General features: G+C 45.8%; 1 protein-coding gene across 4 annotated transcripts in view; it reads left to right on the top strand.

Moving 5' to 3' along the window:
• The first annotated feature begins 243 nt into the window (after nt 1–243).
• The window catches only part of TRIM2 (tripartite motif containing 2), a 159,584-nt gene continuing 147,841 nt past the window's right edge, over nt 244–11,986 (top strand). For 2 of the 4 annotated variants that reach the window (XM_019808987.2, XM_019808993.2), the window contains exon 1: nt 244–458. The gene's annotated coding sequence lies outside the window, so the exon portion shown is untranslated. Of the gene's footprint in view, nt 459–752; nt 1,134–11,986 lie in introns of those variants that run through there. The other 2 variants (XM_034661508.1, XM_019808990.2) reach the window with 1 other exon arrangement.

The following is an 11,986-nucleotide window of genomic DNA, read 5'->3' as shown; positions in this document are numbered from 1 at the left end:
AATACCACTGCCCTCCTATTTCTGCCCTACTACCCTGTGAATCCGAATCTGTGATTTAAAACAGGCATCCACTGACATCCTTCCTGGACCGTCTAACGCTAGGTCGCTGTTGTCAAGGCAACAGCGAGTCTGAAGGGAGAACTGGCTCTCGGAGTTTCCACGGAAACCGCTCCCCACGGAGGCAGGTGCGGCGGGCGGGGCCGCGCGGGGCAGAGCCCTCAGGGCATGGCTGTGCCGCGGGGAGGTCGCGGGGCGTAGCTGGCAGGCTGCAGTGCGCCCTATATCGGGTGTATATATACATACATTTAAAAGGCACTACTTTCTGAGAGATATTTCACTTGCGAAACACAACCACTAATTCCTTCGGGCTTGATAAAATCCAGTCGCTATCGAGGAGCTGTCAGCGCGTTGGAGATGGTCCCGGTCAACGAGGATCTGCAAAGGAGCTCCCCCAGACAGTAAGGTTCCGTTGGCCAGAATTCTCTGGAGAGGCGGGAACGTAGGTGTGAGCCACTAAAACGTGAGGGAAACAGTTCGATGAGCTTCCTGCGTGCCCTTTGCATGGTGCCAGGATATCGTATCAATGCCCAGAAATCTAGTATAAATAAGGTTGAGGTTTGCTGCGTTCTTTTACGTAAGACCCCTTGACATTTGAGACGCAGGTTAGGTTAACTAGAAACGCTCCCGCCTCTCGTTCTGTTTCACAAATACTGCTGGGAAGAGTCTCAGATTTATGCTCAGAGCGAACAGGAAAGAACTGAGGTTCCTGGAGAATTTCCAGGTCAAGGCTGGCACTCGAACCTTTCTGTGGTCGGTCCCTGCACAGTCATTCCAGCCGCGGCATCGCTGGGGCTGAAGCAGGGTGACCGCGGTGGAACATGCGGACCTTAGTCCCCAGCCTGTCATCTTTGTGTCTCTTTATGGGGGCGGGAGGGGCTGCCTGACATAGTTATTAAACCTGGCAGCTGCGTTGGCGGCACCGAGGAGCATTTTGAGTAAGCTTGCAGAAAATGAGGGGCTTTCAGCAGGCCGCCTGCTAGTCACTTCTGGCTGCGCGAGACGCGGCTCTCAGCGCTTTGTCTTTTTCTTAGCAGTGGCGGAGGGAGTGCGCGCCCTTGGAAACAACTGGAAACGTGAGTACCGGTGCTCCGCGCGGCTCGCAGGCGCCTTGGCTCGCGAGGAAGGAAGGCCGGCTTCCAGCCGGGGGGCCGGGGCCCACCGGCCGCGAAAGGAGAGGCGGGCGCGCCGGGGATGGGGCTGCCGGGGGGCCTCGCCACGCACGTCGGCACGCCTCGTCTGGAGGTGGTGCGCGCTGGCGCGGCGAGGAGGCGACAGCTCGGCGACTGCAGGAGGCGGCTTGAGCGCCCAGTTTCTAGCGCCGCTCTTGGGACCGGGCTCTGTGCTTGGGGAACGGCTGCACAAAGAAGAGACCCTCGGGCCTTAGGCAGCCCGCGTAGCCCTGTTATCTCGGGTCCTTTTTGAGACAGAAGAGAGGATGCATTTTACGTTGGGGTGGAAACCATGAGATAAGGCTAGTGTTTTCCCGCCCCGGGAGACCTTTGTGCGCCGCGCGGGGATCGTCGCGGTGCGTCCTTGCAGAGGCCCGGGGCCTGGGGGCGGTGCCGGGGGCGGGGCGTCCGAGTTCCTTCGGGAGCTCAGCGCCTTTGCGATTTCCGAGCCTCGCGGGCCTCCGGCTCTCGCAGAGCCCCAAACTCAACCCTTCCCTTCCCCGCCTCCAATTCAGGGCAGACATTTTAGGGAGAACAGACATAAAACATTAATTCCCTCCCTTCTCCTCAAACTATGAGTGCGAAGGGGTGTGGTTTTTTTTGTTTGTTGTTGTTGTTGTTTGTTTTTTCTTACTATCCATTGCTAGAGGGAATCTTCAACTTGTAGTTCAACTTGTTTTTATATTTTTTCCCTGGATAAGATTTCCAACTTAACAGAGCTGGCATTATGCAAGGGTCGCTCCGTGGTTTATATATTTCTTAGAGATGGTTGGCTTTTCCCTAGGGGTTCCAGGGAGCATTGACCAGAGTCGGTTGGCTCCAGAATGTCACGTTCAAGGTTTCGTGTGCATTTTGATGATGATCTGGTGCAGGCCCAAATGTGTGATATTGAGACGCAGGCTCTGCTCTTGCTGGATCCGAAGCCTAACTGCTTTGTCTCCAAGGCTTGATGTCTTGTTGTGGCGTCTGGTACCCAGGATTGGGGGTTGATGGCTATGGAAGAATATACCTTCTCCAAAGGGCCAGCCAGAGCCAGGACACATCAGATGTTGGGAGTATGGGCAGTCAACTGTGGGCAAGCTGCTTAAGCTTTCCAGGCCTCAGTTTCTTAATCTGTAAAACAGGTATAACAAAATACTGTCTCATTGTGATAGGCTCCCATTTGTGCCAATCTTCCAATTCCATGGTACACTAAACAGCATTTGTTATAACTTGACGGTTGAGGATTAGATTACAAATGAGCTTAGAGGGGCACCTGGCTGGCTCAGGCCCTAAAGGATGCAACTCCTGATCTCAGGGTTGTGAGTTCAAGCACCATGTTGGATATAGAGATTACTTAAAAATTAAAATCTTAAAAAGGGGGGGGCAGCATGCCTGGGTGGCTCAGTTGGTTAAACATGGGACTTTTGATCTCAGCTCAGGTCTTGATTTTGGGGGTTGTGAGTTCAAGCCCCATTCCGGGTGTGGAGCCGACTTAAAAAAAAAAAAAACTAGCTTAGAATTTGCCTAAAAACAGACTAATCTATTGATTGTAATTTAGTTTACAGGCAAAGAACTAAAAAACTAAAACTATTATGGACATGCTTATGTCCCCTTTAATTTTACATATCAGATTATGGCCCTGGGGAAAGGTTGATGTCTCTCCCACCTGAAAATGAGATTTGATATTTGGTGCTTTAATTTGCCCCAAATCGTGTTTTTCTTCCTATCATGGAGTGTGATTTCTCAGGTTTTTGCAGTTGAGTTCCTTGTTAACAAAAACCAGGTGATGATTAAGTGGAAAAAAAAGTGTTGTGAAAGGAAATTAATGTGATTCTGAGACTTTTAAGTATGACATTCAACCAGAAATAAATACCGCTGCTGAATTTTACTCTAGTAAAATAATGGTTAGGGTTTCTAATTTTGTCCATTGTACTTTAAAAAGAATGTGGAGAGGGCACCTGGCTAGCTCCTTGTCCAGGAGCATGCAACTCTTGATCTTGGGGTTATGAGTTCTAGCCCCACATGGGGTATAGAGGTTACTTAAAAATAAGAGCTATTTAAAAATGCAGGGAAGCTGGAGGAGGGGTTGAGACGGGAACAACCAAAAAAACCTAATGAAGGAAAAAGAAGAGAAACTAAAAAAACCAAACAAAAACCTAAGGCTGTGTAAGCTGCTGGAAGAATGGAATAAGAGAAAACCAGATTTTTCGTAGGATATAATGAATAACTCAACCACGGTGAAACAGTGAATTAAGCCACTGAGGAGCTTCAAGAAGAGAACAATTTATCATCTGCCCTTCATGGTCTAGCCTTAGCCATTCTTAAACCTGGCTGCATGTAAAAAATCATCATCTTTAACACGCTTCCGTGGCTTGGGTCCCTCTCCAGGCCCAGATTCTGACTTAACGCGACTGAGTGCAAGGGTGGATATTTTGTTAGAACTCCCCAGGGGAAACACTAGAGAGAGAAACACCGGTCATGCCTAGGACGGCAAAGTCCACCGCTGTAGGGCCAGCAGGGAGTGTAAGTGCCCGAGGAGGGCCAAGGGCTCAGTGGGGTTAAGTAGGGAGGGCAGGTGTGGCCGGTGGGTGGATGTCAGGCGGCTTTGCCAGATCTTCCGCTTTATCAAGGGAATCTGGAAACCTGGTTTTCAAATTTATTAATATGAACTCTCCAGATTTTTAAAGGTTAGTAACTAATTAAGAGTAAAGCATTTAAAAGTACGTCGTGCTTGCCAAACAAAACACACCTGCTGGAGCAGGCCCACAGGCCGGATTGGGCAACCCTAGCCGCAGACTTCTTCCTTCTGAGGGAGGGGCAGGGGCTGACTCGCTGCGCTCCCAGGACCTCTTCTAGCTTAAGTTCTGATTTTGTCTATTCCTTTTTTTTTTTTTTAAGACTTATTTATTTGTTGTAGAGAGAGAGTGAGAGAGAGCATGCATGAGCCAGGGAAGGGGCAGAGGGAGAGGGAGAGAAGGAAAACTCTCAAGCAGACTCCCCGCTGAGCTGGGAGCCCGACTTGGGGCTCAGTGTCCTGACCCTGAGATCAGGACCTGAGCCGAAATCAAAAGTCAGATGCTTAACCGCCTGAACCACCCAGATGCCTCTGTTTATGCTTTCCTTTTATCTTAAAGAAACATTTCTTGACTTCATTCTCTTTGAAGGCATGTGTCTTCCTGGCTAAGTACATACCCCTCAATAGATCTCTTTGGATTATTTGAATGAAGAAAAAGTCTCTAATTCCCTAACCTTCCCCTGACTTCGAGTTAAGAGGCTGGCCCCTGGAAACTGGGGTAGTGACCCTGGGCCCTAAGGTAGGGGATAACCACACTTAATCCTCCCCTCATTTAACACTCAGAGCTCTCTGGCTCCCTCTGCTGGTCATAGAGATGGGGTGAATGAAGACTGGGAGGCTTGATCCATTCAATGGGAACTGCCTCAAAGCTGTCTTCTGGTGTCTCTTTGGTTTTGGAAAAACAAACATGCTGTTTATATAACAGCAGCATCACTGAAGCATGAGCCATATAAATGGGGCTTCAAAAGTTCCAGTTCACACATCTCTTAAATTTTCCTCTACTTTTCCCTGAGCTACACAAGCAGTGGCAATAGTGTGTCTCTGTGAGCAAAGAGGAGGCATTCAGCACCACTTTCCATAGATAAGAACTTCGTTACCAGAGGTGGAAAAAACTCAGACTGAAAAATGTGATTCCACTGTGATTCCCATTGGATTAGGGCCGCTGTTATTTTGTTTGGATGTTGGAGGCAGGTGGTAAAGTACCAGGAAGACAGGACACTTGGATCTCTCTGGCCGTTCCCTCTCTGTGGGGCTAAGACCAGGACGGTACCTGCCTCTCTTCCCAATGATGAGGCACTGAGAGCCTTCCAAACGGACCAGAGACCCCTGCGTGCAAGGTGGCAGGGACTTAGCACAGAGGAGATTAGCATTTATCCCAGCGCTGATGAGCAGAAGACAGCTTTGTTCAAAACAGCTTTGTCAAGCAAGGTGGCACTGTATCTACATGAAATCGGCATTCTTTAGCCTGTTTCCCAGAGAAAAGGAAAGGAAATAGGTATTTCCTTGGCTTCTGGTTGCCAAAACCCAGAACTGTTTTTCTTGGAGGGGCAGAAGCAAATCAACCCTCATATTGAGCTGCCCAGGCTGTAGATGGACCCAGGTGCTCCACTGTGGCCTAATCTCCCTCTCTCCACGTGAGTGCAGGAAAAAAGGGGTTGATTTTTGTTCTGGATTCTTAGATGAATGCATTTCACTTCATCAGCCCTTGCCTCCAGCTGGAGACCAGCTTCCAAGGACCAGGACGTATGATGGGGTACCGTGAGGCCCATTTGAGGATCTGACAGTGCAGCCTCAGGACTATGGCCCAGGAAAGGGCTGTACATAAGATCCCTCCTACTCCATGCTCCTTTTAGTCAAGGGACCGACCTGTGGAGTGTACTGTGGGATCAGCCTTACTTGACGTCTGTCTGTCTTCCTCCTGCGGCCCAGGCTGCTCGTTAAATATGTCAATTGCCTTGCCCCAGAACCTGGAACAGGTTCTGCCCATTTCTCGCTGGATAATGATAGGTTGCCTATGGCAAGTCCTGGCCAATGGACTTGTCCACCAGGCTTCACACAAGCAGTTGGTGTTTTTCCTTGAGGTGGTTCATCTGGTTGCCTCTCCATTCTAGAACTTACCCGTTGGCTCCTCCTTTTTGACAATTTCACTCTTAATGGAAGAGCCACTTCAGTGTGTCCAGGGACAAAGAGAAAAGGTAAAACACACCAATCCAAGTTCTTGAACTTTGTGTTGGTTGTGGAAAAATCGGCGAAGGGGAAATTTGATACTGTTGGCTAAAATGCAACTGTATACTCATGATTACTCGTCGCTGTCCTGCATGATCAAAGATTCTTATTGTAGGAGATCGTTAGAAGGTAGGGGAGTGTCAGTAAAGTATCTTCCACGCTGAGAAGGCACTTTAAGACCGAAAAACAAAGCAAGCCACTCCATACCATTGACACGACATGTTATTCAAGGTAACTTACTGACAGGGGGATTGGGCAAGTTGGGGAGATGACAGGCAGTAGGCACCCATCCTCCACCTCTAGTCTCCACCAAGTCCCCGGCTTTGATAGAGCAAGGGGCATGGTGGTGAGGTCACTGGGTAGTGATGCCACCTGGCACCAGAGGCTGTCTACTAGGTGCCTAAAGTGGGGCCTTCTGGGTGACAGCCACCCCTACTAATTACTTAAAGTGATGCCTTATGTGCGCCACTTTAGGGATGGTGAGAACAAGCTTTCCTGCATTCCAGTCAGGTCATACATTAATCTCCACGGGGCCTGGAATGTGAAGCCCCAAGGGAGGTCTTGGAGTGGACATGAACAAGATGGAGGGCCAAAGATGGAGTCAGTGTTGTTAGCACTCCTACAGAGATTAGTGCGAATATTAGTCAAGTTCAATTATGTAATACAATGAACTATAATTGGTTAAAAAAAGTAATTCCATTCAAAGGTCTAGTTTATTCTAAAGTAGATTATTGTCATCATATAGTAGCAAGCTAAGAAGTAAATTATCCTTTCAATGTATAGTTATATATAGTGGGCAACAAAGTGCTCAAAAATTACAATGAAAATTTTCAATTAAATCTATTAAATAATTACTGTTTTTCCCACTGAGTATAAATACGAAGAAGCGTATGACAGTTTCTAAAATTAGCTCTTGCCAGCATGTGTAGAAGAAAAGATTACACACAAAAAGATAAAGAATGTGAGAGAGCATTAGGTAAAATGGTAGCCTGACTCACCAGATGATGGGCCAAGTGTAGTCTGTTCTCTGCCAAGGCCACAAAGGGGGACACTGATGTCTGCAGGTATAGTCGGGGGACTCGGGGGTAGCTCCCGAGCTTTGAGAGAAGGTCTAGACCTGGACAGGTAAACAGAGGTGGAGGCATCTGTCCCCTAAAGGCAAACAGTATATGCAGTGGCTCAAAAGGCTGAATGAGCAGGATTTGGCTCTCGCTTTGGATAGTTAATGGGGAGAAAGAAGAGAGGCTTCTTTCTGGAGCCAGATGTTTGGGATTTGTATTCCAAAGGTGTGTGACCTTGAGCAGTTTGCTGTAACATGCAGAGTCTCCATTTCCTTGTCTGTAAATGGGGACAATCATCGTATTATTTTAAAGAAAAAAGAATGTATGTGGGGGTCCAGCGTGGCTCATGGCACCCTGATGATTAACCCGTGATGAGTATTGCTATCAAGATAATGACATAAGATGGGACTTTCCTTGACTTCAATATCAGAATAAAGGCTTCAAACTTGCTGCCACAACAATACGGAGCCACTGTAAAGTCTTCGGGAAGTGAACGCTTTCTTGTACCCCTCATACAAAATGACTGTTTGAATCTGTGCTTGGATTTTGTCTTCTCTCTTGCTTCCATAATTTAAACTTTAATACTATCATCTGTTCAAATTAATCAGGATTTAAGTATACTCCCTTAAATCTGTAAGAAGACGATGTCCCAAGATGGTTTGCCAGGAAACCCTGTCACTCATGGTCAGCATCGCATTGACTTCCAGGCTTTCTGGAGAACTCTGAGTGGCGCTGAGTGTGATAACGCAGCAAGCCGCGGCAGACAGACACTCCCATTGCAGATGAACTTGGTGGAACTTCAATACTCAAAATTTTTATCGTATAAGATTACCTCATTTCCACTAGTGTATTATTCTTCTCAGACCTGTCTTCACAACTGATTATTTTGAGCTATTTTAAGTAAAAGTTACAACTTTACTGCGCTTTTGGTTTGACAATGAGTAATATGTTTCCACTGTTGTATCTCTATTTTACAACTTTCCAGAACTGTTCAGGGCAATTTTTAGAATATGAGTCAGTTGCAATCTTCACACTGTGGTTTTGAAACATCTTTTTATGACCCTGCTGACAAATATTTCTCTGAAATTGTTCTCTCCGCTCTTCCCCTCCCTCCTTTCCTTAATTCCTTTGAGTTTGTCTTTGTTAAGCATAATCATTGAGCAGAACAAGCTGCATTATCTGACACGCGCCGCCTCACCGAGGTTCTGGGAGTAAGCATTTCTGAGATCGTCCCGCAAAAATCACTGATCTCATTAGTTTCCCCAGAGGAACACAAAGTAGGCTTGTGAGTTAGTGTTAAGATTTTTAGAAGATGATTGTTTTCCTGGCTTCATTTTATCAAAGGGTTTGCAGGGGTTGGGGGCTAGCTCTCTGCCTTACAAACAATAACACTCTCAATTTTCTGTTCTTTCAGTTACACTGATGTTTCCCCAGGAAGGAGAGGGAGGCTAGGTATGATCATCTTGCCAACGTGAATTAACTCTTCACTGGCCATACTTTTTGGACTTCCATTTACCATCTACTCTCTAGTATTCTCTAGTATTCCGAGTAACAAAGATTTTGTTGCACTTTGAACTAAAACAGGTGCTTTGTTCTAAAAGTGCGATACAAATTTTTGAAACGGGGACTGTGATCCTTCTTTTACAAAAAAACACTTTGCAAGCAAATGTTTATAACCATCCCCTACTGTTCTTACAAGCACGGAGGTGGATCAAAGATACACCAGTGCTCTGTGTTAAAAAGTTACCTTCGCTGCTGGGGGCGACTGGGTGGCTCAGTTGGTTAAGCATCTGCCTTCTGCTCGGGTCCAGATCCAGGGTCCTGGGACGGAGCCCCACATCCTCAGGCTTCCTGCTCAGTGGGGCATCTGCTTCTTCCCCTGCCTCTCCCCCCTTCCCACCGGAAAGTGTTCTCTCCCTAGCTCTTACTCTCTCAAATATATGAATAAACTCTTTAAAAAAATTTTTTTAAAGTAGCCTCTGCTGGTCAAACGTATGTTCCATATGGCAGGCACTGTCCTTGTCACGGTGTACGCACCATCCCATTCAGCCCTAACAGGAATCCTGCAACAAGGTATCGTTGTCCTCATTTTAGAGGTGAGAAAACCGAAGCCCAGACAGGTTGGATAAATTCTCCAAGGTCACTGGCTACCAGGAAACATGTGCAGGAGTTTGACTCAGACCTGTCTGACTTTAAAACCATTGCTCTTTCCAGTAGACTCTGCATACCATATGGTACACCGCAGAATCCCTCGGAATATTCTGTTGCCCATTTTGGGTTTTATTTGAGTTCCCTACCTAGTGAATGGTTCATGCTCAAAGAACTTTCACAGACAAGACCAGTACACTTACTAGTTTTCTTGGTATCGTCTAGTTCACATGAGACAACCACTTATAAGGGAGTTTCAACAAATTTCCCGGATGACTGAATATTGGGCAGTGTTCCAAGGTGTAAACTATGTCTAAGACCCACACAAAAGCATAAGTAAGTGTTACTCCATGGACCGCTAGCAAATAAATGCACTGCCCACTCCTTAGGGGGTGGAAATTTATGGTATTTCATTAGAAACTTTCATCCTCTAGAAAACAACGGATAATGCAAGACTGGGAAAACCCAAGTGCTGAAGCAAACCTGGTCAGGCTTGCATCATGAGTGAGCCCACAGAGAAGCCCAAAGCTCCGAAATGAAATCCACGAGCATGTCGTGTCCGTATGGGGCCAACTTTGCCAACTTACTCTTAGGAGAAACTATTTGTTGTTTGTATTATTGCCAAATTCCTAAATCTTCAAGGGCAGGGACCATAGGTTTAACTTTTAATCTTGGCACTTAGCTTACTGCTCGGCGTGTAGTACATATTAAATATTTGTTTGAATGAATGTATCAGTCAGGGTTCTTCAGAGAAACAGAGCCTATTGGGTACGTATTATTATTATTTTTTTCCAAGATTTTATTCATTTATTTGACGGAGTGAGAGAGCACAAGCAGGGGGAGCGGCAGGCAGGGGGGAGGGCGAAGCAGGCTCCCCACTGAGCAGGGAGCCCAATGCAGGGCTCGATCCCAGGACCCTGAGATCATGACCTGAGCTGAAGGCAGACACTTAACCAACTGAGCCACCAGACGCCCCTGTATGATTATTATTGGGATAAAGATGATAATGAATTTGCTCACATGATTATGGAGGTTGAGAAGTCCGATCCGTAGGGTGGGACATCAGGCTGGAGACCAAGGGAGAGTCGATTTTCTAGTTCAAAAGCCATGCGGCAGGAAGAGCCAATGTTGTGGATGAACTGCAAAGGCAGTCTGCTGGTGAATTCTCTCTTACTCAGCAGAGGGGCCATCTTCTCATTCTATTCAGTCCTTCAACTGATTGGATGAAGTCCACTCACATTATGGAGGACATATTCTATCCAAATCATTAATCTCGGGGCGCCTGGGTGGTTCAGTGGGGTGCATGGGTGGCTCAGTCATTAAGCATCTGCCTTCGGCTCAGGGCATGATCCCAGCATTCTGGGATGGAGCCCGCATCGGGCTCCCTGCTCAGCGAGAAGCCTGCTTCTCCCCCTCCCACTCCCCCTGCTTGTGTTCCCTCTCTCGGTGCCCCTCTCTCTGTCAAATAAATAAATAAAATCTTTAAAATAATCATTAATCTCAACCAAAAACAACTTTGCAGAAGCACTCAGAATAATGTTTGACCAGATATCTGGGCGCACTGTGGCTTGGTCAAGTTGATGTATGAAATTAACCATCACAGTAAGTGGATGAGTAAATGAGAAACAGCGATTTCTGAGCTGTGGCACAGCAAGTGGAATGGCTCTTATTGGTCTTTATCATTGTCGGCTTCAGTTAAAATGACGTCTTGCAAATAAGAAGACACCTTCTTTCCTATCGAGGCAGCCCCAACAGACAACAAAGATTGAAACCATGATGCCTTTCCAGGTGGATCTTCCTTTGGTCACTTGTGCCCAAGTGATCAAGTGAATTAAAGAAAGGGGTTGAGACATGTACCGTGGTCTCCAGAGTTGAGGGATGACAGGGCATCTCTATAAGGGGTAAGATTTTTTTTTTTTTTTTTTTTTTTTGGTGGTGGACTCCTAAACACATGCAATTACCTAGTTTTTCCAAGAACTTAAAATAAAAAGAAACTTTATGCTACCCAAGTGTATGTAGCCATATTAAGACTAATTTGTTTCGTTGATTTAATGCAATTAGGTGGTTCCGGTAAATTTCTGAAACTTATAGATCATTGATTCTCTAAAATTATAACTCATGTTACATAGTCTGAAATCAGTTTTCTAGACTGACACTTTAAAACATGTGCTGCAAAATAAAGAAGCCTAGGGAACATGCCCCTGATTTGTGATTTAAGTCGTATTTCTTGTTGTTATGTACTTAACACTGTACATTTTTGGACAAAAAGTGGGGGGGGGAGTATTATTACTTCTCTCACCTAACTTAATTTACCTCTCCAATTAAACTAGCTTCTCCCCGAAAAGTGTTCTCGTATTCTGATGCTGCTTTAACGTTTTGTTTATACAAATAAATATGTGGACTTAATTTTTAAGGTAAAATAGAAATTTTAAAAACTTACACCTAAATACAGCTCTTACCTCTCTACACCCCCATCCCCTCTATTTGCTGTTTCATGTTTCTAAAAATTATCCTTTTTTGCTATTTCTTTTAAATTATTTTTTATTCAAAAATGCTAATATATTTACATAGTTCAAGATTTGAAAGAAAAAAAGGATAAAAACAACGAAAAGTCTCCTTCTCACCCTGGTCCCAGGTCTTCCTCCTTCCATCTCTGGAGGTGACCAATAAACCAGCCTCTCATTTATCCTTCCTGAGATTTCCTTGCATATACATACACTATTATTTACTGATCGATTTCAGGTATTAGCTATTGACTTTCAATC

The sequence above is a fragment of the Ailuropoda melanoleuca genome, chromosome 5 (genome assembly GCF_002007445.2).
Source record: "Ailuropoda melanoleuca isolate Jingjing chromosome 5, ASM200744v2, whole genome shotgun sequence".
In the NCBI taxonomy this organism is placed as follows: Eukaryota; Metazoa; Chordata; class Mammalia; order Carnivora; family Ursidae; genus Ailuropoda; species Ailuropoda melanoleuca.
This window is presented reverse-complemented; position numbering and strand designations above follow the sequence as displayed.